At 45.7% G+C, this 25,445-nt stretch overlaps 1 protein-coding gene across 6 annotated transcripts in view; it reads left to right on the top strand.

The window, feature by feature from the left end:
* The window catches only part of IL15 (interleukin 15), a 322,051-nt gene that overhangs the window by 249,036 nt on the left and 47,570 nt on the right, over positions 1 to 25,445 (top strand). The window contains exon 8 of one of the 6 annotated variants that reach the window (XM_030191694.1): positions 4,663 to 5,090. The exons of the other annotated variants lie outside the window; for them this stretch is intronic. The gene's annotated coding sequence lies outside the window, so the exon portion shown is untranslated. Of the gene's footprint in view, positions 1 to 4,662; positions 5,091 to 25,445 lie in introns of those variants that run through there. 6 annotated transcript variants of the gene reach the window in all.

Genomic DNA, 25,445 nt, shown 5'->3' with positions numbered 1-25,445 from the left:
CAGCACAGCTGTCTTCCGATCTACATGATATTCTTTTAGTAATCACATTTCTTGCCAGGGGCTCACAGATGTAGTTGCAAAACATCATGACCCAGCTGGACGCAGAATTAGCTCAGCCTAAAGCATAACAATCGAGCATTTGAAGAGGGTGACACAAAACAAGTTCTCCAAATAAATCAGATATTTCTGTGATTACATACAAGCTATCCATTCACGGCCCTGGGGGAAATATGACTTCTTCACTGAAGTCTAACACGTTGAAAATATTTAGCTGTGCTAAAGGGCAGTAACGAGTATATCACACAATATATGAATCACCACGTGTTTCAAAGGCTTATCGCCCCTCATGGGTTCTATGTGATAACAACTATAGTGGATTCCCCAGATTTAAGGATTTGTTAGTTTTTCACAACCTAGGATGCATACAACAGCCCCGTTAGCTGCTCTCTGAATAGGGGAAAAGTTCCCTTTCAACAAACTAATCCTAACCCCAGAAAAGATGCTATCAGCAGAGGTAAATGAAGAAATATGGACTGCCTAGTCATCCCACAGTAAGAGATAATACACAAGGTCTATTTGCTGTGCTTTAAAATTACCCCATTCATGCAAAGTTTTAATGTGCATTAACCAGCCAAATCTTACACAGTATATATTTATTGATTAGGATTTATTTACTGCCTTTTTGAAGGAATTCACTCAAGGCGCCGTGTACAGTAAGAATAGGTCAAACATGAGCAATAGGCAATTACAGAAGTAATAATATTCAAATAATAGAAAGTATGGCTTATAGTATACTACTTCCAATGTCAACTCAATTGAACATTTTAATTGATAGTGAAGGGTAAAGCAAAGATGGAACGTATAGATAGTAAGACAGTTGGAAGAGTTAGAAAGTAGGGTGACTGATTTAAAGAAAGTTGCACATAAGGACGGAAATATGGTTAAATATTATCTCAACTAGGGTAGGAGTGGATAAACATGTCCTGTTGCAGTATGTGCTAGCTAGCTAATGACATGCAGAATGGGTGAGTACATACCAACCCCCCTGTTTACTAAGTTGCGCTAGCGGCTACGATGCACTAATGCCAACACAGCCCATTCACTTTGAATAGGCTGCGTCGGAATTGCCATGCAGCTTAGTAAATAGGTGGACAAGTCAAGTGCATGCATGACATTGCTAAGACATGCATGTTAGCAATTAACACATGTGCATTTGCAGCTTACCATAAGGATATTAATGCAATTACATGTTAACTGGTTAGTACATCTATGTGCTTTAAGATGGACACAGCACACTCAGCTTCAACCTTGCTGAAATATAAATTGGCTTGCTTACCCTTCTAATTCTTTCCTTTTATGTGATGGACTTGGGTGTAGAGGACTGGTTTAGATGTCAGGACAGGAGAGATTTGTAGAACTTTATCAAGTAATGGTTGCACTGTCTTGTATATTGCGTATTTACTTCCTGTGTTTTCCCTCCTATTGTCTGCTGTCGTCTCTGTGAGAGAAGGGGGGTGTGAAGGTGATTGTTGGTTTGTCTTGTCTGTCATTTTGTAAGCTTTGGTGCCATTTCTATAAATTGGCACCATAAATTAGGTGCCATGAGAAAAGCTGTACCATAATGGTGCTTAGATGTGCCTAAGCTGTTAAAAAATAAAGGTGGCCTTGGGACACCAAAATATAGGCGCAACCACCTATGACAGCTCCATGGGCAGGTGTAAGTGGGCACACCTTGTTAGGCAAGAAGTCCGTGATAAGCCCATGCTCCACCCACATTAACGCCCCCCATGCATTAGCACACTAACAGGCTTATTTTCGAAAGAGAAGGGCGCCCATCTTTCGACACAAATCACAAGATGGGCGTCCTTCTCACAGGGTCTGCTTTCTGTTGTGGGGATGACCAAAGTTCACGGGGGCGTGTCGGAGGAGTAGTGAAGGCGCGACTGGGGCATGCCTAACACATAGGCATCCTCGACCGATAATGGAAAAAAGAAGGGCGTCCCTGACGAACACTTGGATGACTTTACCTGGTCCTTTTTTTTCTTACGACCAAGCCACAAAAATATGCCCTAAATGGCCAGATGACCACTGGAGGGAATAGGGGATGACCTCCCTTACTCCCCCAGTGGTCACTAACCCCCTCCCACCCTCAAAAAAATTTTTTAAATATTTTTTCCAGCCTCAATGCCAGCCTCAAATGTCATAACCAGCTCCCTGACAGCAGTATGCAGATCCCTGGAGCAGTTTTAGTGTGGTGCAGTACACTTCAGGCAGGCGGACCCAGGCCCATCCCCCCCTACCTGTTACACTTGTGGTGGTAAATGTGAGCCCTTCAAAACCCACCAGAAACCCACTGTACCCACACATAGGTGCCCCCCTTCACCCATAAGGGCTATGGTAATGGTGTTCAGTTGTGGGGAGTGGGTTTGGGGGGGTTGGGGAGCTCTGCACCCAAGGTAAGGGAGCTATGCACCTGGGAGAAATTTCTGAAGTCCACTGCAGTGCCCCCTAGGGTGCTCGGTTGGTGTCCTGGCATGTCAGGGGGACTAGTGCACTACAAATGCTGGCTCCTCCCACGACCAAAGGGCTTGTATTTGGTCGTTTCTGAGATGGGCGTCCTTGGTTTCCATTAGATCCAAAAATCGGGGATGACCATCTCTAGGGACAACCATCTCTAAGGTCGACCTAAATTTCGCGTTTTGGGCATCCCCAACCGTATTATCGAAAGGAAAGATAGATACCCATCTTGTTTCGATAATACGGGTTTCCCCGCCCCTTCGCCAGAACGTCCTGTGAGGTCGTCCTCAGGAAAGCTTGGGCGCCCCTTTCGATTATGCCCCTCCACGTGACCCATTTACTAAGCTGTGGTAAAAAGTGGCCTTAGCGCACCCTTACACGGGTCTTTCCCATGTGCCAAGGCCATTTTTACCGCAGTGGTAAAATGGCTGATTTTTCACTTTTTGAATTAGTGATCCCAATTGGCGTGCACCATTGAATAAAATAATGTCAAGCCCTGCTGGTCCAGTGGTCAGCTGGGGCAGCAGTGATCCTCCTACAGTCCTTGCCCATTCAGTCTCCACACACTCCAAGCAAGATGGAGCAAAAAAGACCTCTCTCAGAGGTGTCCGCAGTAAATTCTTTATTCAAATCAGTAAAGAAGCGACCCGACCGAGTCATGTTCGACCCTATCGGCCTGCGTCAGGGGTCTAGGAATTCATAAAACAGTATGTATTCCTAGAACAATTAGATTGCAGTGGAGTGTTTACCTACTGTTGGTGTTGACGTCTCCACACACTCTCCATACAGAAAATGGCTGCCGTGAGTTCCATGGCAATCTCGCGAGACTGCCGCGAGTTCCCGCAGCAATCTCACAAGACTACCACTGAAACTTACAGCAGTCACTTTCAGTATGGTCAGAGAATGTGGAGATTGTAAGGGCAGCTGATCTGGCGCAACAACCGGCTTGCAGATTTTCAAAACATCTAACAACCGGCTCTTGCAAGCCGGTGTGAGCTGGCTCCAGCACACCACTGTCCCAGGTACTGTTACCTCGTACTGTATGGTGAGCCCTGCAATATCCACCTAAAACCTACTGTACCCAACTGTATACCACTACAATAGCCCTAATGGGTGAAGAGGTCGCCTATATGAGGGCACAGTAGGTTTCTGGTGAGTGTGGGAGGTCTCTAACTTTCCACCAAAAGTGTAACGGGTAGAGTGGGATATGGGCCTGAGTCCTCCTCTCTACGTGCACTGCGCTGACCAGTATTACTACTCTAGCAACCTGCTTCCTGCTCTAATAGAAATGGCTATAACACCTGAAGCTGTCATCATAGCAGCTGGTATGTACTGCTTTTATTCACATCTTTGGGGGATGGGAGGGGGTCAGTGACCAATGGGAGAATGGTGGGGGGCGTCATCCCTGATTCCCTCTAGTAGTCAGGGCACCTTTTTGTGCCTTATCCAACCACCAAGCCCCTTATCCACTTGCTTTAAATACCATTACTTAACAATTAAGTAGCCTTTTACATGGCATTAATTCTGTCTTATACCAATTTACCCAAATACAATCTGAAAATCTATTTTACATTTAATTTAAATCATTATGAACAATTATTCGTAAATCAGATCTTAAGCCAGAGTAATGAGCACAATTTATTGTGTTTCGTGTTGACAACAAAGTTAATTGTTTAGCTTTTGTGCAGTGGAAAAGCCTTGAATAAATCAATGCAAGATATGAAATAAATATATTCATTATTAATTAATCAAAAGAAAGTGCTGGAACCAGAAATTAGCACAGGCAGCTAATTTATAACCTTATAATCATATTCTTAGTTTTATAAATCTCTTTATTTGTAAATGGATGAACTGAAAATACCGTTAAAGAAAAATATGTTGATGGGGGGGGGGGAGTTTATGTATTTAAATATGCAAAGCATTTATTATCAGAAAGTTTTTCATACAATACAATAACAGTGTTTTTATACCAGAATTGCCAAGTCTGTGGCTCATTGCAGATTCGCAACCAAGCCATTTCTGAGAATATTATAATTCTCTCACTAAAATCAGATCTGATAGGCAATGGTAATACATTCCAGAGCTTTGCAGCTAGGTAAGGAAAAACCGTGGAAATAATTCATTTATATTTTATGTTTTTTGCAGAGGGAAAATTCAGAATGAGTTGGTCCATTGAACAGGATATTACCTATCTAATCTGACTAGTCCCTATTCTCCTATGCGGACTCTTAGATCGCTAACAGATAATAGGCTAGTCATTCCTCCGCCTGCTAAGGCTCGATGGGAATCTACGCGTGCATCGGCGTTCTTTTTTCTGTCTCCCTCTCTCTGGGACGGACTTCCAAAAGAGATTAGATTAGAGGATTCCTACATTCATTTTCGAAAACTTCTGAAAACTTTTCTTTTTACAAACTGTATTGAACAGAACTTATGATAGCAGGGAAGGTGTAGAAGTGGAGGTTAAATTATATTTATGGTAGGTAATTGTGTGTTTTGTTTTGTTTTTTGGAGTAGTAGATTTCATTAGATATGTATTTCTTTGTCTTTTTGGGTTGCTGTGCTTTTCTATCAATGATTGGCGTTCTTATTTTTTTGTTTGTATGAGAAGTATTTCTTTTTTAATGTAAACTGTTCTGCTTTGCAATAGCAATAAGAAATGGTATATAAAATGAATAAATAAATAAATAAATAAATATTGATCAGTTGTGACATATATGATGGTGCTGTCCCAAACATAATCCTATGAACTAAGGAGCAAATCTTAAAATCAAATTTGCAGTTATACAGGTAACTGCTCTTGGGTGGTAGTCCATAATGTTTGTGCCTATGCTTTCTAGTGTACAAGAGGAGGCATGGATGTTGGAGGGGCATGCCAAGCACATACGCACTAACCTTTAGAATACTGTCAGTTAACTGCGCATTAGGTGCGAGCAATTATACCTGCCACAGAGCTACCGTAAGTGCTTGTGTCTAAAGTTACAGACCTCCCAAGTTTCCCACTTTCAGCAGAAGACTCCCGCTTTTGCAGTTCATCTCCCGCACTCCCACTGGGGAGCTGGGATTCCCATGGAGTAGCCTCTTTTTCCAGTGACAGCATTCAAACAAGCAATTGCAACTGGTAACAACATACTCCTCCTACAATTCGACATGTCCAGTGCCTTTGACATGGTTAATCATGAAATACTATTACATATTCTAGAATACTTCGGAGTAGGAGGCACAGTTCTCAAATGGTTCAAAGGATTCCTGACTACAAGATCATACCAAGTAACAAACAAGTATCAAACAAACACGGACAGATCGCCCCCATGGATACCTGAATGTGGAGTCCCCCAGGGATCCCCCCTCTCACCAACCTTATTCAACCTAATGATGATACCTTTAGCCAAACTTCTAGCCAATCAAAACCTCAACCCCTACATATATGCAGATGACATCACAATTTACATCCTGTTCAAACATGATCTAAATGAAATCACCAACGAGATCAACCAAAGCCTCCAAACAATGCACACATGGGCAGATGCATTCCAACTAAAACTTAACGCAGAAAAAACACAATGTCTTGTACTCACCTCACAATATAACACAAAACATTTCTCCACCATAATCACACCATACTGTTCTCTTCCTGTCTCACAAAACTTGAAAATTCTTGGAGTCACCATTGATCGAAACCTCACTCTTGATGCCCACGTGAAAAACATGACGAAAAAGATGTTCTACTCCATGTGGAAACTCAAAAGAGTAAAACCGTTTTTCCCGAGATACATCTTCCGTACCCTGGTACAGTCAATGGTAATAAGTCATCTGGACTACTGCAACGCACTGTATGCTGGCTGTAAAGAACAGACCATCAAAAAACTCCAAACTGCCCAAAATACTGCCGCCAGACTCATATTTGGAAAAAATAAATATGAAAGTGCAAACCCTTAAGAGAGAAACTTCACTGGCTCCCACTTAAGGAACGCATTGCGTTCAAGATCTGCACAATTGTACACAAAATCATTCACGCAGTCGCCCCAATCTACATGCTAAACCTCGTGGACCTACCTCCCAGAAACGCCACAAGATCACCCCGCAAATTTCTCAACCTGCACTTCCCCAGCTGTAAAGGACTAAAATACAAGCTGATGCATGCCACTACCTTCTCTTACATGAGCACGCAGTTATGGAATACACTACCTACAGACCTGAAAACAATTGACGAAACAACTATCTTCCGCAAATCTCTGAAGACATATTTCTTCAACAAAGCCTACAATAAGAACCGATAACATCACTAATCCACCTCACCAACCCACTCAGTTATGAAAGCCCACCTTCTATAACTACCCTAATCACTCCCTTCCTTCTTCCCTCTTCCCTTACTTAATCTCTGCACAATACTAACTGTAGCTGATATCCTGGAATGACAATGTTAACAAGACTATGCAAGCCACATTGAGCCTGCAAATAGGTGGGAAAATGTGGGATACAAATGCAATAAATAAATAAATAAATAAATGCCTTCATAAAACATCACATCCTGCTGCTCAGGTCCCACAGTTTCGCTGGGTCCATCTTTCCCATTTTCCCTTGCTGTTCTACATTGTGACCTGTTATCCACTTACCTTTATGTTTCAATCATTTTTATTGCAAATTTCAATAAACAGTGTACAGGTGTGCAATGATCTTTGCAGGATTAACATCTGAACCAACACTATTACAATGATGCACTCCAAAGTGTCTGTCTAACAGTTCTTCTATCTCTTTCCATCTCCCCCCCACCTTCCCTCCCTCCCCCCCCCCCCCCCCCCCCCCCAGTTTCTCAGTGATCTACTATCAGTCCACAGGTATTCAGGGTCTCTCATTTGCATCCACACAGTCTCTCAGTTTAGAATTTTACTTTTTGCATTGGGTTGTAGGGTATTCCAAAATTTCGCCCAGGTGGTTTCCAGCTTTTTGCCCTCCACAGAGGAAATGTCTGTAATTCCACATCGTTCTAGTTTTAACAGTTCAATCATATTTGTCCTCCAAGCTCCCAGCGTGGGCTCCTCGTTCGTTCTCCAATTGAGCAGAATTATCTTCTTGCCGATCAGCACTGCCCTGTGCAGAAAGGAGTTAAGTCCTGGTGGAGCATGTCCCGTGTAGCAGTATTTTCCAAAGAGCAATAAAGGCTGCCTCTGTATTGTGTTGCATCTCCAGTACTGTTTGACGGCCGCTAACAGCTGGGACCAAAAACGCACAACCCGAGGGCAAGACCAGAACATATGTCCTAGTCCCACCAATGCCTGGGCACAATGAGGGCATGCACCTGTGCCACCATATCCTGCCTTGAACGCCCTAGCTGGTGGGATATAAAGTCGTAGTGCAAATTTGTATTGTATCTCCCAATGTCTGGCATATATTGAGGTGCGTAATGCCAAGTGTAAAAAGTTCTGCAGTACCTCCTCCGACACCTCCGCATTCAGATCCATTGCCCATTTCTGTGCTCTTCCTCTATAGTCAATGTCCTCCGTGGAGTCCTGTAGATATCTGTGATGGAATCGCAGGGGCACTTTGTTTTGGGCCCCCAGTGTCAATGCTGTATTTAAAGTGTCCTGTACATCCTCGCTTAAATTGGTCCAGCCCAATTCAGATAAGTAGTGTTGTATCTGCAAATGCGCAAACTGATCAGTCTCTGGTAAGTTGAATTCTGTTTGCAATTCCGGGAATGGTCGCGCTCTGCCCTCCTCTGTCAACAGCTGATACAGGTACTGAATTCCCTTTTTCCTCCATCTAGCAAACATCGCTGAGGTTGTGCCCTCTGTAAAATCTGGGTTATGAAGCAGAGGCAAAAAGGGGGTCGCAGACCACTCGAACCAGTGTCTCCTGCACAGCCATCTCCACGCCGCCCTTGCTGATTGGACGAATGGATTGTTTCTTAAGTTGGGTTTAACTCTGCTGCTGCCCGATGCATGTAGCCACCACCCTAAATGTGTTGTGGGTGAGAGGGCCTGTTCTATTTGTGTGTTTGAAAACTCTCCATGTCCTGTTAGCCAATCTCTAATGTGTCTCATCGAGCATGCTATGGTCAAGTATCTTATGTTGAGTAGGCCCATCCCCCCATGCAGTCTCGGCTTCTGAATAACGCTCAACGGGAGCCGAGGCTTCCGCCCCCTCCACAAAAATGTCTGAATCAATTTATTAAGGGCCTTTTCCTCTCTCTGTTTTAAATATAATGGGAGCATCTGAAAGAGGTATAACCATTTAGGGGCTATCATCATGTTAACTAATCCTATGCGTCCTGATAAGGAAAGTGGGCATGTGTTCCATAGGTTTAACATGCGTCTGGTCTCTTGTAGGACTGGAAGCACGTTCCTATCGTATAGGAGCCCCAAGTCAGCAGGAACTATTACCCCCAGATACTTAATCTGATCTTCTGCCCATTGCAGAGGGAACGCTTCTCCCCATTCATGCCTCAGTCCCTGATCTAGGGGCAGTGCCAGAGATTTTGTCAGGTTCAGCTGAAAGCCCGAGAGCCTGCCATAGCTGTGTACAGTGTCTAGGAGGTGTTTTAACGATGTTCGGGGAGTGCTCAACAGCAACAGCAGGTCATCAGCGTATGCTAGCACCTTTATCTCATACTGTCCTATTTTGACCCCCTGTATGTCCTCATGTAGCCGGATCTTGTTCAGCAAAGGTTCTAGGGTCAGCAGGAAAAGTAACGGGGACAGCGGGCAACCTTGACGTGTTCCTTTCTCGATGTCAAATCCCTCTGTTCGAATTCCATTAACTAATAGCATGGCCCGGGGGTCAGTGTATAGTGTTGTGACGGCCTGTAGTAGCCATCCCGTGATGCCTATCCATTTTAATGTTTCAAACAGAAAGGGCCATAACACCCGGTCGAATGCCCGTTCTGCGTCAAGGCTCACCGCCAATGTTTGAGAATGTGTGTTGGGAGCTACTAGTGTGGCTAATATAAATTTACGCACATTCAGGACTGATTGGCGCCCCCTGACGAATCCAGCCTGGTCTTCTTTAACCAATTGTGGAAGAAAAGGTGCCAGCCTGTCTGCTAATATCCTTGACAATAGTTTGGCTTCCACATTGATCAGGGAGATTGGTCTGTATGAGCTGGGTTGTAGTGAATCTCTCCCTTTTTTTGGAATTAAGCTTATCAGGGCCGTATTAGCATGCAAGGGGAATCGCCCATTATCCACCACTTCGTTAAGATATTCCGTCAGGGGCCCCAGTATTTTTTGTTTAAGCATCTTATAGAATTCACTAGATAGTCCGTCGGGCCCTGGTGCTGAGTGCGTTTTTAGTGCACCTATAGCCTTCTGGAGCTCTTTTGCTCCAATCGGTTTATTAAGTTGATCGAGGTGTTCTGGAGATATTTTCCCCATGTTAGCGTTATCTAGATATGTTCTGATGGCTTCTTGAATGCCTCCCGTCTCTTTCTCCCCCTTATATAAAGTAGCAAAATGCTGTTGGAAGATTTGGGCTATCTCATCTGGTTTAGTGATGATCTCTCCCCTTTGTCCACGTACCGCTGCGATGTAGTGGGTCTTTCGCGTGCCTTTAACTAGTCTTGCGAGCATCCCCCCTGCCTTATCTCCATATTTAAACAATCTATATTTTCTAAACAGCATTGAGCGTGCCGTTCGTTCCTGGAGTAAGCTGTTTAATGCCACCCTCGTAGATGTAAGGAGCTCATAGGTGTTTTGCGAGGGGTGTCCGGCATACTGCTTTCTTGTTTCTCTTAATTGCCTCTCCAGAGCTACTATGCCTTGGGCCATTCGCTTATTTCGTTTGCTCACATACGCCATGACCTGCCCCCGCAAAACCGCCTTGGCTGCGGACCAATACAGAACGGGGTCTTCTACATGTGCCTGATTATGTATGTGAAATTCTTCCCATTGCTGGTGTAAATGCTCTGCAAATTCTTTCGATGCGTATAAGTATGCCGGGAATCTCCACCCCGGGGACTGCCGAAAATATGCCTCTCCCTCCAAGTCAACCCATATCAAGGCATGGTCAGAAATTTCTTCGGGGCCTATGACCGCCTCTGTTACTTTCTGAAATATGCTGGGGGAGGTTAGTATATAGTCCAAGCGAGACTGGGTGCGGTGTGCACGGGAGGTATGGGTGTAGTCTTTCTCCTCGCCGTGTAATATCCTCCATGGATCTAGCAAGCCCGTTTTCTGACAGAACGAATCTAAAAGGGAAATGTCTGCTGCGGCTCCAGAACTCGGGTTCCTCGTCCTGTCTAGGAGGGGGTCTAGCACTTGGTTCATATCCCCGGCAACCACCGCGGGGAGGCCTGCATGTGTGTGGCAATGTGCTAGTAGCTGCGCATAGAAACGTTTAGCAGATGTGTTGGGGCCATATGCTGAGATCAGAAGCATTTGTTTCCCTTGCAGGTTAAGCTGTATTCCCACTATTCTTCCCTCCCCATCCTTGAATAGCAGTTTCGCGGTTCCTTTCAAAGTTTTGTGTAATAGGATAGCCGTCCCACCCCTTCTTCCTGTTGCCGGGGAATAGAATACCTCTCCCACCCATCCTCTTTTCAATTTTTCGCTCTCTTCCTTTGAGAGTCTGGTCTCCTGTAGGCAAGCTATACCCGCCCCGTGTCTTTTAAGAGCCGATAGTATTTTGGTTCTTTTGGTGGGAGATGTGATGCCACACACATTCCAAGATACTAACCTTGTCTTATCCACCCCACCCGTGAGCTTCCGCTATTGCCGAGGCTAACATGTTTGCCTGTGGCTCCCGGGCTCCCAGCCTGGCCCCGAAGACCTTTCTCTTCCATTTCTGTGTGTGTTCCACCCTGTCTTTTAAGCTCCTCTGTTGTTTCTTGAGACTGTGTTGTATAGATTCTTTCCTCCCCTGAGAATACCTTGCAGCGTTAGTTTTAACTATTACTGAATCCCTCCTACCCACCCTGCCCTCCCCCCTTATTCTACTCCAACTATCCACTTTCCCCAACTTTCTTAACAGCGAATCTGTAGGAGCCCCTGCCATGCCCGAGACCCCCCCACCAGACCTAATGTGTTTGCGCCCTGGTCTGTTTTGTGTAATGTATGCCCAACAGCAACTTTCTTATCATATCTCACCAGCTGAAATCTCCGGTCATTCTGCTGATTGTCCTTCCGCCAGCTGTTGTCTGTTCTGTTCTAGATTGTATATATGATCTTTGGCAGCCGCCTCCGAATCAAATGATTTCCATTTTCCACTTTGTCGAATCTTTAGTACCGCAGGGTATATCAGCATGAATTGGATCTGTAGCTCCTGCAGCCGTCGACATAATGGTGTGAATTTCTTTCTGCGATCTTGTAAGGACACTGAGTAGTCTTGGAAGATTCTTACAATTTTCCCTTCAAATTTGGTATCCTCTCGTTTTAAGCGATAACCCCTTAAAATCTCCAGCTTGTGCAGGTAATTATGAACTTTTAAGATAACTGCACGTGGCGTCTGGCGGCCCTCTTGGAATCGGCCTACTCGGTGCACTCTCTCTAGGCATAACGCTCCAGCGTGGTCGGACAACGCGAATTCATCTGTCAGCCATTTTTCAACCACTGTTGCTAGCACTGAGTCTTTTACTGATTCTGGAATGCCGATCAAGCGTAAGTTGCTCCGTCTACCCCTGTTTTCTAGGTCGTCTACTTTCTGCTGCAGCGTTTCCACCGTCGCTTTTGTGATTTGCTGCTGGCTACATAGGGGGGCCTGCGCGTCTTCTATGTCCGACACTCGCCGCTCGAGCTCTCCAATGCGCTTCGTTGCGTCCGCCAGGCGGGAATCATACTGTTCTAACTGCGCTGAGATTTTTGCTAGACGCGGTTCCAGGGCTTGTGTCACCGCGGCCGTCAATTGTGCTAGCTGAGATGCGGTGAAGTTCTGTTCGCCTTGTAGCGGGGCCTTCTCTTCAGCGTGGTCCGCCGCCTTAGCCTTGTCCTTCGCCGTTTTTGTGCTGCGTGCCGGCATCGCTTTTGTTCCAGTTTCCACAAATTTATCCATCAGCTGTTTGTGGATCTTCCGCTGTGGTTGCGGCGATTAGCGTGGGTTTTTTGTGATTTTTAAGGTAAAATCTGGCAGCGGGGCCTCGGAGAGCAAAGACACGTGTCTTCCTCTCTCACCGCATCACGTGACTCCCCTCCACTTACCTTTATAACATCAGACAGAATTAAAATGCTCATTACAAAATCAACATAACCCGAGGCAGCAAAAGTCACAATTCATCCATGGCTGCCAGTACTTTCTGTGCTCAGCTTTTCTCATTGTTCCGCCCATGTTTGTAGATCTGGACCATTGTTTAATGTCATCGCTGCAGACTGCGTTCCATCTTCCTCTTAGCCCTGTCCCTTGCCCTCCAATAGATAAATTTGCCACCAGAACCTTTCAAGAACTCTTAGGTTTTTTTTTAACCTTGTGCTAGTATTCTTGAAACCCTCATCATCTCATATACCTGTTTGTTATGATTCTGCCGGTTTGGCTGAGGGGGAGGGGGGACGTCTCTTCTGATTGGCTGCCAGGGGTTGTGCTGACGTCAGGGGATAGTACTTTAGCCTGCAGCTGAAGAGTTTCTCTGCTTTTGCGTTACTTATCTGGTGGTAACAGGAAAGCCTGATAGGTTTCTCTCAGAACGTGCTCTAGGTTCTGACAGGGATCTGTGTTGATTTAGAGTATTCTTTTCCTTCCCTCTGGGTTAGCTGCTGCTGTGTGTGTGTGTGTGTGTGTGTGTGTGTGTGTGTGCCCGTAGCTCTGTAATCAGGGTCAGCTGCTCGTTTGTTTAGTGGGGGCTGGGCATTGCTCAGCCTCCAGGGCTCTGGGCTGAGTGAGAGCGTTCTCCTTTGTTTGTTTGTTTTAAGGATTTCTCTTCCCAGTGTCCTGGCCTGCTGGCTCAGTGAGTTTAACCCTTTGTGTACTGTGTGTATTGTATTCCTGCCTCTGCCAGTGTGTTTGTTGGATGGGCCCCACTCCCTCTGGGGAGGGGAAGCTTTCTCTCTGATTGTTTGTTGATTTATGGCACTCTCTCTCTGCTGGCTCTACAAGCTTAACCCTTTGTGTTCCGTGTGCCTCTGTCTACAGTGGGTTTGAGGCAAAGGCTTTCTGCCTTCCTTTTGTGTCTGGTTCCTCTGCCTTCTGCCTGGGGCTCCTACCCTGGTGGGGGGGGGGGGTGGCTGTGTTAGTTCCCCTATCCTGCGCTAGTCCCCTGCGTGGGCGTGGCCCGCTCTGGTCCTTTGTTTCCCCCTCTGCCCTATTGCTGGTGTTCAGCGCGTGTCTGGCATCTTGGGGCCCTCTGGGTTCTTTCACCCCTCCCTGTGTGTGATTGGGTTCCAGTTCAGCCGTGAGGCTCACACGAGTGGCTCTGTGTGCGTGGGTTCCAGTTCGGCTGCCAGGCCCGCCTGTATGCCTATTTCCCTTCTTCCTGAGGGACTGTGGGGAGGGGTAGCTTAGGGGGTATTGTGTAGCTGGGGTGTGCGGTGGTGGGTCGGTCTCCCCTTGGCCTGGGTCGGCACCCTGCTGGCCTCGGCCAGGGCCCAAGGGCTCATGACCAACCCAACGGATTACACTGTTTCTTCAAATCTCTGCTTAAAACCCACCTCTTCAACGTCGCCTTCGGCACCTAACCTCTACACCTCTACCCAGGAAATCTAGTCTGCTCAACTTGACATTTCGTTCTTTATATTGTAAGCTCCTTTGAGCAGGGACCGTCCTTCTTTGTTTATTTTGTACAGCGCTGCGTAACCCTAGTAGCGCTCTAGAAATCTTAAGTAGTAGTAGATGGAACCTTTCCAGCTATTTCTTCTGTAAAACCGCATTTCAATGTATCTATTTTTTTTATTTAACGAACATCCTATGTTTTACTTTTGTATCTTAGCACTCAAGAATCTGAGGTTTTACTGGCATGTCAATGATCCACATGAGACATAGAACAGATGGAAATATGGTGTTGACATCTTTATAGCGAACATTCAGTCCTTCTTACAATGCCAAAGGTGACAAGCTATTGCCTGCTCTGTTTATTATGGGCTCTTGTACTGCGTAACACATGGTGAATACAGGTTACCAGAGAATGACTGACTCCCAAGACTGAAATTAGAATTTTTTTTTCTAAAACCAATAAAATAAAATCAATGTATTTTGTCTACTGTACATCATTAAAATGTTTGACAACTTGATACTGCTTATTATTTTGCTTATTATAGCTCCTACATGCTTTGTTGTTCTCTTTTTATTACATGGGGGGGAGGGGGGAGGTTGTTGCCTATGTGCATAGCATTGCAAGTACTTTCGTAAAACTATATCACAGAAACAGGATTTTCGTGTACAAAAGAGGCAGTTAAAAACACAGTTGTTTGTTGAAGCTTTTGTGTAGGAATTCCCTCACGTTAAACATCTGCGTCGAATCTTCATTTAAGACCTGTTTGTTCACTAATTCTTTTTCCTTAACCTGAATTTATTGTGTCTGTTAAGTACTGTTCCTCTGCCCCCCCCCCTTAATTTAAATCCCCTTTCTGTGTCCTTTTTCCGGTCCCCCTTCTTGTTATCATAGTAACATAGTAGATGACGGCAGAAAAAGACCTGCACGGTCCATCCAGTCTGCCCAACGAGATAACTCATATTTGCTGCTCTTTGTGTATACCGTACTTTGATTTGTACCTGTGCTCTTCAGGGTACAGACCGTACAAGTCTCCCAACCACCAGCCCCTTATCCCAACCACCAGCCCCGCCTCCCAACCACCGGCTCTGGCACAGACCGTATGTCTGCCCAGCACTATCCTCACCTCCCAACCACCAGCCCTGCCTCCCAACCACCAGCTCTGGCACAGACTGTACAAGTCTGTCCAGCACTATCCCCGCCTCCCAACCACCAGTCCCGCCTCCCGATCTTGACTAAGCTCCTGAGGATCCATTCCTTCGGCACAGGATTCCTTTATGCTTATCCCACGCTTAAGCTTATTAGTTGTTCTCTTCTCCCTGTTCTCCTTCCTGCTCTTCTTGTGAGTATGAGCTACTGCCTTCCTGTAACAATTTGTAATTAATTTCCTTTTTCTAAAATTGTTTTAATTTATTGTAAACCGTCGAATACTGCTAGGCAGTCATGGTGGCAGGTGGCATAGCAAATCCTAATAAACTATATAAGCTATAAACTAGGCTCTGTTTAAAATGAGGCTGTAAACATCTTTTCTCAGTGGGCCATTCTGAGTGTTTATCTGGGTGTGTCGTTATCTGTCATTGTTTACTATCTTACCTTACTATGGGGCCCATGTGGAAAGGCTTGCAGGGCAGGGGCGTAGCCAGACTTCAGCGGGAGGGGGGTCCAGAGCCCGAGGTGAGGGGGCACATTTTAGCCCCCCCCTGCCGCTGCCTCCACCACCAACTTTGACCCCCCCCTCCCGCCACCAACCCTCCCCCGCCGCCGCCGTCGGCTACCTTTGCTGGCAGGGGACCTCAACCCCCGATAGCCGAGGTCCTCTTCTTCCGGTGCAAGGCTTTGTTCTGTTTCTGTGAGTCTGCCGTCCTGCATGTACAACGTGCAGGACGTCAGAAACAGAACGAATGAGCCTTCGGAGGAAGAAGAGGACCTCCTCGGCTGGCGGGGATTGGGGTCCCCCGCCAGCAAAGGTAGCCCATGGCAACGGCGGGGGAGGGTTGGCGGCGGGAGGGGGGGTCAAGAGGGTCGTCGATGGGGGGTCCAGGGCCAAATCTACGGGGGCCCAGGCCCCCCTAGGCCCCATGTAGCTACGCCACTGTTGAAAGGATTTCTGAGTGTGTGGCTTCTACTGCGAGCGTAATACCACAGCATGCAAGAAGCAAATTGCATTCAAATTTTATGTGCAGCAAACCTAGGGGTCCTCTTACTAAGGTGCGCTGAAAAATGGCCTGCGCTGGTGTAGACGCATGTATTGGATGCGTGAAAGGGGGCAGCGTAAAAGAAAACAGCACGACAGGTGGAGTCTATACAAGCAAAGTTTTTTTGCCGAAAATGGACGTACAGCAAAATAAAAATCAGCGCGCATCCATTTTGGGCCTGAGACCTTACCGTCACCCATTGACTTAGAGGTAAGGTCTCACGAGGTAACTAGGCGGTAATCGTCAGCGCACGTACACTGCTGATTGTCGCCCAGTTAGCACCATGCGGTAGAAAATAAAAAATATTTTCTAAAGCGTGTACCGGACGCATGTAAAAAATAGAATTATCGCCCGGGGCATGCGGTAGCCAGGCAGTAGTTCCAGCTGACCTCCAGTCCCCCCGACCCCCCTGAACCTGGAGATCCGGTGTGCCTCCAGCCGCCTAACCCCTCCTCTCAGCATTGGCAAGAAGTCCCTGGTGACCGAGTGGGCCATGGTCAATTCCCCCCATCCCCCTACCTTGGGTTGGAGGAGGGAGGTGGCTCACCTCCTCTTCCTTCGGCGCCGCCTGCAAACTGGTGGCGCCCAGTCCTGCCCAGTGCATCCCACCAGATCTCCAGCCCCCCCCAAAACCTGTGTTGGGGTGGTCGGGGGGATCGGAGGTCTGCCGGATCTCCAGCCCCCTGTCGCTGGGAGGGGGTTGTCGGTTGCCTACTGGGCCACCGGGGACTTCTTAGAAATGCTGTGGGGGGGGGGGGGGTTAGGGAGGGCTGGAGACCCACCAGATCTCCAGCCCTCCCTGAACCTGTGTCGGAGGGGTGTCAGGGGGGCCGGATCCTCCTGCACTTCTACCCCATGATCAGAGAGAATTGCCTATGGGCAGGACCAGAGCTTGAGCGACAGAAGGGAAGGAAGGTGCACCAAGCGAAGAACACGTGCTTCGCTGCCGCTGCTGACGCATGCCGCCTGAATGAACTCCGAAGAGGTACGCTTTTAAAATTTAAGAGGAGAAGGGGGGGTTCCTGGTGCTGGGAGGGAGGACGGGCGGGCAGGCGGGCGGGTTGATGGTTGCTTGTTTGGTTGGAGGGAGGGCGGGAGGCCGGCCTGGTGCTGGGAGGGAGGGAGGCAGGCCTGGTGCTGGGTGCTGCTGGGTGGGAGGGGGGCCTGATGCTGGGAGGGAGGCCTGCCTGGTGCTGGGAGGGAGGGCAGGGGGGAGAGGAGGGTGGTTGGACATGGGTGACTGGAGGGGAGGGCAGGGGGAGAGGAGGGTGGCTGGACATGGGTGGCTGGAGGGGAGAGGAGGGTGGTTGGACATTTGTGGCTGGAGGGGAGAGGAGGGTTGCTGGACATGGATGGAGGGCAAGAAATGAAGAAGAAAGGAGGAAAGTAAAAAAATAAATGGAAAGGAAGCCCTGGAAATGGAGTTAAGAGAACAGATAGAGAGCAGCAGAATCAGCGACTAGGACCAATATGAATAGAAAAACAAAATCACCAGACAACAAAGGTAGGAAAAATCATTTTATTTTCATTTTAGTGTTTGGAATATGTCCAATTTGAGAATTTATATCTGCTGTCTTATTTTGCACTGGGTATACTGGAGCTGTAACAGCTTACAGAAATGATTTATAATGAAAAAAAATTATGTTATTTTTTTCTCCTATACTAGTATAATATTTTCAATGATGTCTGTTTATATGCGCCATGGCTGGTGTAAGGGGTGTGGCTATCATAGGGGTGGAGTCATATGTGGTGACCCCGCCCATAATGAGTACCGGCACTTTGCGATAAATAATTCGATTTTGGGTTGCTGTTTGGGCACTCGGTCTCTGAAAGGTTCGCCATCACTACCTTAGGGTAATAGAAGTCAGCTATTGTTGGGGGGGGGGTTATTATAGTTGCTCGTTGTTATTATTGTTTTCTATTTGTGGTTTATAAACAATAGTTGCACAGTATATTGTTCCTTTTTATACTTTATTAAAAAGATTTAAATATAAAATCATAAGTGTTCAAGGCTTCTACAGATGAGGACAGAGACCACGGGGATGGGGCGGGGACAGAAGTTGTGGTGACAGGGTGAGGACAGAGACAGACCCTGCGGGGATGGGATGGAGATGGAGACAGGCCGGGGACAGGGACAAACTTTGTCCCAGGGTCATTCCCTAGTTTAAACCAAAAACAAAACTGTCAGCACACATTGGCGGTTGTTTGTCTGTGCCTAAATATGAGCCTTGCACAAATTGTTTGCACTTAGAATTTTTGAGAGGTTCAAATTTAGGCGCAGAAGAACAGGCCCGCTGTGTGCTTTCACTTTCAGTTTTGTTCGAACACACGCACGTTTGTTACTTATCGCCTGCCTTTAAAACTTGCAGGGGAGCTTCCTTCTGCTCCCATAACAAGACAAAACCAGCACTTACACGTGAAAGAGTGACAAGAAATCCTCTCCGCAAAACCGTCTACACCACCCCAGACCCTCACGGACAAATTCTCACATTGTGCAAGCATTAAAAGTGGGCGCCGTACTCTCTGCATTGCACAGAATACGTTAATGAGCTGGTTAACCTGCACTGTATCTTCCCGCACGAGCTAACATCTGCGCATCATTCCTTTGTGCATCGCTCAGTGTGTACAACCCGCTTTCAGCCCGTGCAAAACCCTGAGGATGCTTTCTGTTATCTTATTATATTGGTCCCCTAAAGGCACAAGGGAAGCCACATATTACACAGATCAGTGCATTCCCTTTCTGTCTTCCAACACAATTAGTGTGCGCAGTAACGGGGGGGGGGGGGGGGGGGGGAACTAAAGTGTAATCCCAAACTAATTGTTCAAAAAAAAAAAAAAACCTTTAAAAGGTAGTTAAGCAACAGTGCTTAGCAGACAATTTAGCCCTGGAAGCTTTGTTTTGTTTCAGCATAATTGATAAATACTAAAAGCCTACAGATGGGAGCCTAAGATTCTCTCCTCACATCCATCAAAGCAATTATTCTCAGATGCGATTCACACAGTATGTGAAGCGATTTCAGATAACAAGTGAGCAAGACTGGTAGCTGAGCACTGGCACCAGGGAAATCTATTTTACGAGAACAGCAGCAATGCAGCAGTAAGAAAAAAATATGTTACATGATCTGGAAAGAGGCACGTGTATTATTGTTAGAATAGAATGTCATGCTCTATTTATTAGAAGAGAATAATATGATTTGATTTAACTTTTGATAGAGTGTAACAGAGGATAACAGATTTGGCACCATTCATAATTATCGATGTTGGCATCGAGAGGTTCTGCTAATATCAGCGGGTTATAGAATGATTGTTAACAGGTTTATCTTTCAATAGAACCCCCAAGACTATAATAGAAAACAAAAATGGATGGCCAGCACACAAAGGGGTTTGGAGAGAGGGGAACTCAAATTGTTAAAAGAGACAGCTGCAAATCTATGGCCCTCCTGAGACTCTTGAGTTCTGACACTGTCCTTCCATTAATTCTCTTTGTGAACACCATCACTTTATCTTCCTGTGTCTCAGTTTAACCACTAGCATCGCTGTGTCTTTCCTTTACCTAACAGGGTCACTGCTTTCCTGCCACGGAACTGGGCAAAACAAGGAATGAACTGGTTGGCTGGGTGCCCCCTCTTTTCCCTGCTGTTCCCCACCGTGCACTGAAATCCATCGCAAAGAGAAGAACGCCACTGCCTCATTCCATGGACGTGTCTTATGTGAAATGCCCGGCACATTGTATGGCCCTATCATACAGGTTTTGGACAGATTTTGTTTTCCTCAAAAGGGTGTGAAGACGTGAGAGGTCAGACATTGACCTCTTCAAGCTGCCTCTTGGCTGACTTTTGCTAACTAGCCAGACCTAACATTTTGGGGGGACCCAGAGCTAATATGGGTCCCCACTGTTGTTTTTGACCTACATGACACTATGGTGCCCTGAGTGGTCAAACTACAAGTCAGGTCATAGCTGCGGAAAATGCAAAATTGATGTAAACAGGCGCTCTCCTTCTTCTGCTGGCTGGGATGGGGGGGGGGAGGGGGGAATCAGCCAGGATAGAAGGAAGAAAAGATTGACTTGGGGTTAATGGAGGGAAAAGAAATTGGAAAAAAGAAAAGCAGAGAGAGGGGGAATGGGAAGGGAAGAGAGACATATTGTGAGGAAGGATGGGTACAGAGGATAGGCGAAGAGAAGGGGAAGGGAAGGATATGGGGAACAGAGAAATAGATAGTGGAGAAAACTAGAGGAGAGAGGATGACGGGGAGAGAAAATAAGGAGGAAGGGAAAGAAGAAAAAGAGATAGGAAAGAAAGAGGGGACAGAAGATTGAGAGGAAAGGATGATTGAACAGAAAACAGAGGGTGCGTTAAATGGCCATGTTTCTCAGTGGAGAAGGACGAATACTGAGGTGCCGCCGGGATCGGTCCTGGGACCAGCACTATTTAACATATTTATAAATGATTAAGAAATCAGAGCGAAGTAATTACATTTGCAGACGAAACTATTCAAAGTTGTCAAAAAACATGTGGACTGTGAAAAATTGCAGAAAGACCATAGGAAACTGGAAGACTGGGCGTCCAAATGGCAGATGAAATGTAATGTGGACAAGCGCAAAGTGATGCACATTGGGAAGAATATTCCGAATCATAGTTAACTGATGCTAGGGTCGACCTTAGGAGTCAGCAATCAAGAAAGATATCTAGGTGTCATTGTAGATAATACTACACTGAAAACTTCTGCCCAGTGTGCAGCAGCAGCCAAAACGCAAACAGGATGCTAAGAATTATTAGGAAAGGGATGGTAAAGAAGATCAAGAATACTAAGATACAGGTTAACACACGCGTCCAGCTTTTCCTACATGAGCACGCAGTTGTGGAACGCATTGCCACTTGACATGAAAACAATTTACGACCTTATCAAATCTCGTAAATCACTGAAGACTTATCTCTTCAACAAGGCATACCACAGTGATCCATAATATGAAGTGTAACGCATCACCACTTACCTAATATTTTCAATGTTTTCTCTCTATACCTGTTTGTTTTATCATATTTTGTTACCCATGTTCTCTATGTAATACCAATTGTATCTTAATCTGGAGTGGCGAATGCCATGACGGAACATTGAAAGCCACATTGAGCCTGCAAATTGGTGGGAAAATGTGGGATACAAATGCGACAAACAAGTAAATAAATAAATTATAATGCCTCTGTATCACTCCATGGTGTGACCTCACCTTGAGTACTGCGTTCAGTTCTGGTTGCTGTATCTCAAAAAAGATCTAGCAGAATTTGAAAAGGTTCAAAGGAGAGTAACCAAAATGCTACAGAGGATGGAACTCCTCTGATCTGAGGAAAGGCTAAAGAGGTTAGGGTTGTTCAGTTTGGAAAAGAGACGGCCGATGATTGAGGTCTACAAAATCCTGATTTGCTGCAGAACGTAAAGTTTCTTAGGAACCAAATTTATGCAAATTACAATGATGTCGCAGAATGACTGGTTAGTCAGAAAACACGATATTGTGTATGTGACAATGGAAGCCATTCAGAATGGTAGATGGCAGGTTATAAAGGTTTTAAATAAATAAACGGAGAAAGGAGATCACGGATGTAAGAGAAGCCTGTGACTGGACAAAAGAAAGTCAGCAGCAGAAAAGCTGCTCTAATTACCTGTTCGGAAAAGAGAACAGAAGAGACTAAACTCAAGTTTATAGGAGCAGTCAGTACTGTGTGAGGCAAGGGCTCTGATTCACAGGTACATGTCTAACCTTATGCCTGGAATAGACTTCCTGGACCTCTACGTCTAGCTCCATCTCTACCTGTATTCAAATCTATGCTGAAAACCTACCTTTTCACTACTGCTTTTGGCTCCTAGCCACAATTGCCCTCCCCTTGTCCCTTCCTCCCTTCTCACCCATTACTTCCCTCACCTGTAACTGTCTTGTCTGTCTGTATTAATTAGATTGTAAGCTCTTTTTTGGTTTGTTTGTTTACATTTGTACCCCGCGCTTTCCCACTCATGGCAGGCTCAATGCGGCTTACATGGGGCAATGGAGGGTTAAGTGACTTGCCCAGAGTCACAAGGAGCTGCCTGTGCCTGAAGTGGGAATCAAAGTCAGTTCCTCAGTTCCCCAGGACCAAAGTCCACCACTCTAACCACTAGGCCACTCCTCCACTGTTGCTACTATTTGAGATTCTACATGGAATGTTGCTATTCCACTAGCAACATTCCATGTAGAAGTCGGCCCTTGCAGATCACCAATGTGGCCGCGCAGGCTTCTGCTTCTGTGAGTCTGACGTCCTGCACGTACGTGCAGGACGTCAGACTCACAGAAACAGAAGCCTGCGCAGCCTTCTACATGGAATGTTGCTAGTGGAATAGCAGCATTCCATGTAGAATCTCCAATAGTAGCAACAGAATCTCAATAGTAGCAACATTCCATGTAGAACCTCCAATAGTAGCAACATTCCATGTAGAATCTCCAATAGTAGCAACATTCCATGTAGAATCTCCAATAGTATCTATTTTATTTTTGTTACATTGGTACCCTGCGCTTTCCCACTCATGGCAGGCTCAATGCGGCTTACATGGGGCAATGGAGGGTTAAGTGACTTGCCCAGAGTCACAAGTAGCTGACTGTGCCTGAAGTGGGAATCGAACTCAGGGCAGGGACTGTCTCTTTGTATCAGTTGTTCAGCACTGCATGCGTCTGGTAGTGCTATACAAATAATAATAATAATAATAAATAGTAATAATAACCTCTCAGTCAGAGGATTCTTTAGAGTATATTTTATTGACTGTAGTACATACTTGCACTTTGGGGGGAGGAAAACAAGTGGATCTCTGAAAAGTATAGCTTCATCTAGGAGATATATCTCTCTTTATTAGAGAGTCTACAAGAGATAATAGTTTTGTTTTATTTTTAATTTTTAGTCCATAGCAGTATATAAACAGTAGCCCCTTGGTACAAATGGCAGGGGCCCCCCCACTGTGGAACAAGGATGTCCATCATCAGACACAGCTATCCTAATTGGCCAGATCAGACTGGAGGAGCAGCTCTTCCATACTACTACTACTACTTGACATTTCTAAAGCGCTACTAGGGTTACGCAGCGCTGTACAATTTAACATAGAAGGACAGACCCTGCTCAAAGGAGCTTACAATCTAAAGGACAAATGTACAGTCAGTCAAATAGGGACAGTCTAGATTTCCTGAAAGGTATAAAGGTAAGGTGCCGAAAGCAACATTGAAGAGGTGGGCTTTGAGCAAGGATTTGAAGATGGGTAGGTTCTTACACAAGAACATAAGAAAAGCCAAACTGGGTCAGACCAATGGTCTATCTAGCCCAGTATCCTGCTTCTAACAGTGGCTAATCCATGTCACAAGTACCTGGCAGAAACCCGAATAGTAACATTCCACGCTATCAAGCCCGGGGCAAGCAATGGCTTCCCCCCATGTCAATCTCAATAACAGACTATGGACTTTTCCTCCTGGAACTTATCCAAACCTTTTTTAAACCCAGATACGCTAACCGCTGTTACCACATCCTCCGGCAATGAGTTCCAGAGCTTAACTATTCTTTGAGTGAAAAAAATATTTCCTCCTATTTCTTTTAAAAGAATTTCCATGTAATTTCACTGAGTGTCCCCTGGTCTTCGTACTTTTTGAAAGAGTGAAAAATGGATTCACGTTTACCCATTCTATACCACTCAGGATTTTATAGACCTCAAATATAACCCCCTCGCACCCCCCCCCCCCCCAGCCACCTCTTTTCCAAGCTGAAGAGCCCAAACACACAAAGTCCTAATGTCTATACATCATGATCTACGGCTCGGGTACCACTGAGAGCTGCAATATGTTTTTAAAAAAGTGATTAAAATACAGAGAAGAGCAAAAGTAACTAACATAAATTAAACAAAAGGGGTGATGGTTGGAGAGCAAGCGGTATACGATAAGACTGCAAATGAGGCAACACCAATTGAGGCAGTACCTTTTTTTGCCTCCACTGGCTCCTCCCAACCCAGAGGGGTATGTCTGAGCCATGGGTAGGATATTCTTCTACCCTGACACCAGGTTAACAGACAAACAGACAAAAGGACAAAGGTCCCGGGGTACCACACCATGTCATGGGTGGTTTCTGATATAATACTATACACAAAACAGCGAAGATGACTGTAAAAAATGAGGTAAACAAAAATGAAGAAAAACGAAGACGGTACTCCGATCACCCGACCTTCAAGAAACGACTCAAGACCTTCCTTTTTGGCAGTGCATACGCCACGAGCCCTACAGGTGCCGCCCCCTTTTAGCCCACAGCTCACTCTGTGATAATTTATCACCCCCCCCCCCCCCCCCCCGTCTCTTCCTCTCCCTCCTTAGTTATTTCTTTCTCCCACTTGTGTCCTTGTCTACTGTACTTTGTACTATTGTAATATTGTTGGCTTATTAACTATTGTACGCCACATTGAGCCTGCCCATGGGCGGGAATATTGTGGGATATAAATGTCATAATAAAATAGGGGAGAACAGGACTCGACACAGCTGTGTTTCGACCAGCAAGGCCTGCGTCAGGAGTCTATATAAAACAAATCAAATCATAAATATTAAAATGAGAAAACAGTATGTATGACTAACCAAATGTTTACACTGATAACTGTGTAAATCCCTTAAATGGTAAACACAGCTGTGTTGAGTCCTGTTCTCCCCTATTTTGTATATCTTTTGTGATTAATTAAAATTTTTTAATCTTCACCATCGGAGTACCGTCTTCATTTTTCATCATTTTTATTTACCTCATTTTTTAGAGTCATCTTCGCTGTTTTGTGTATTGTTGATTTTTGTGAAGATAGTTTTCTTTTGGTTTTTTTGTACATGTATGGGTGGTTTCTGTGCACCTGAGCACCTTGTCCTATAAATAACATAGACCAACATGACCCTCCATCTGTCCAACCTCCCCCCATCCTGAACAATAAACTTAAGCCCCCTCCCATGAGACAAGGAGGGGGCAGGCTGGGTCCAGAAGAATACAACATACACAATATATTTGGTAGAAACTTGGCTGTAGTCTTTGTTAAATAAGTGTAATCCCCCATTATAATGGGGATTACTAAGTGATGGCAGC

Source organism: Microcaecilia unicolor, chromosome 2 (assembly GCF_901765095.1).
Source record: "Microcaecilia unicolor chromosome 2, aMicUni1.1, whole genome shotgun sequence".
NCBI lineage: Eukaryota > Metazoa > Chordata > Amphibia > Gymnophiona > Siphonopidae > Microcaecilia > Microcaecilia unicolor.
Note: the sequence above shows the minus strand (reverse complement) of the source record. Positions and strands in the feature narration are given on the sequence as shown.